Source organism: Pseudomyrmex gracilis, unplaced genomic scaffold (assembly GCF_002006095.1).
Source record: "Pseudomyrmex gracilis isolate BER0280 unplaced genomic scaffold, ASM200609v1 scaffold_1079, whole genome shotgun sequence".
Taxonomy (NCBI): domain Eukaryota; kingdom Metazoa; phylum Arthropoda; class Insecta; order Hymenoptera; family Formicidae; genus Pseudomyrmex; species Pseudomyrmex gracilis.
Genome location: NW_018021663.1, coordinates 22,391 through 24,210, shown reverse-complemented (window position 1 = coordinate 24,210; position 1,820 = coordinate 22,391).

Sequence of the window (1,820 nt, the reverse complement as noted above, 5' to 3'; positions counted from 1 at the left end):
CGAATCGTACGGTGTCGAATAATTTGGTGTCGAATAAATCTGTGTCGAATCGAGCGGTGTCGAATCGTACTGTGGTCAAACGGAACCCGCCCCCTGTTTTGCTAAAATGCAAAAACTTGCCGTATTAGTTGACACAGCACGTAGCACCTACGCCAAGTTACCCTTTTCTTGAAATTTATGTTTTAAACCATTGAAAGAGGTAAAAGAAATCTCATTGGTCAACTAGTTCAGTAAAACGTGTTTGATTGGTCAGCACTTTTGTTGCAATTTCTAGACTCTCTGGACCCCTGCAAGTAGGGTCCACTAACTCTTTCTCGTAAGTACGTTCAGAAACATGGTCAAAAGATCGAGAATCTGATTGGTCAGTAGCTTTATCGCGTCTTTTAGCTCCTTAAACCCGTGTGAATACCACCCGGTAAGTCTCGTTCAAAAAACCACTTCAAAAACCCGGTTAGAACTCAAAAGGTGTTCTGATTGGTCAAAAGAGTCTTCCTTAAAAACATCGCCGTTAGGCTTTGCGCTTCTTGACCATAGCGTATAAACTTCGAGTAGATGCGAGTACGGTCAAATAAGCCAAAAAACAAAGTTAAGAGGTAACTCCTGCCGGTAACGGGTTCTACTAACTACCGTTCCTTTCAAGTACCAGAGTTGGTAATACTACTGTGATCAAAAAGTAAGGTGAAATTGTCATTTAAAACTTCCGGGCATTAGGAAGGCAGGTACTTTTTTTTTCTAGGTTGGTAGGACTGTCTATAATATTTGCCAAGCGTCTGTGTGTCAAAAGGTTTAATTATCTCCGAGTTACACGTGTTTTTGTAAACGATCAAAAGTGAATTTTTTGATTTTTACAATGGGTGATTTTGTTGAGCAAAGAACTTGCATCAAATTTTGTTTGCGGAACGAATATTCTTGTGCGGACACGTTGAAAATGTTGCGGAAAACGTTTGGTGATCAAACTATGGCACAAAAAAACGTTTCTAAGTGGTACAACGAATTCAAAGCGGGCCAAGAACGCGTTGAAGACGAACCACGCTCTGGACGACCATTAACGTCTACCGACGAGGGCCACGTCCAAAAAATCAAAGATTTGGTGCTTGCAAATCGTCGATTGACAATCAGAGACCTCGCTGATAGTGTTGGAATATTATTTGGCTCAGCCCAAACCATTTTGAAGGATGTTTTGTGTTTTAAACGCGTCACGTCTCGATTGGTGCCAAAATCGCGGCTCACACTGCATTGGTTCTTCGCGACTTTTTTGCCAAAAACTCGACTCATATCGTTCCGCAACCACCGTATTCGCCTGATTTGGCTCCGTGCGCCTTCTGGCTATTTAGCAAACTCAAAAAGCCAATGCGGGGACACCGTTTTGACACGATTTAAGAGATAAAAACCGAATCGAAGAAGGTCTTGAAGGCTATACCGAAAAAAGACTATTCCGACTGTTTCGAGGACTGGAAAAAGCGTTGGCATAAGTGCATTGTATCTGGGAGGAATTACTTTGCAAGGGATAAAATTGATTTGGATGAATAAATAAAGAATTTTCATTTTATAAATAAATTCACCTTACTTTTTGATCACAGTAGTATTACCAGTACCATCATTTTACCGTACTTAAACATTTGCCACGGTCGGTAAATTAACAATTGCCAAAAACCAAGTAGTAATTTATCAACCTGCGTTAGTTATCATCATGTTTCTGTTACCGTTAGGCATAAATTAAGTAACTCAGATCAGAACGGGCGTGTTCCGTTTGACCACAGTACGATTCGACACCGCTCGATTCGACACCGTACGATTTGACACAAAATTATTCGACACCG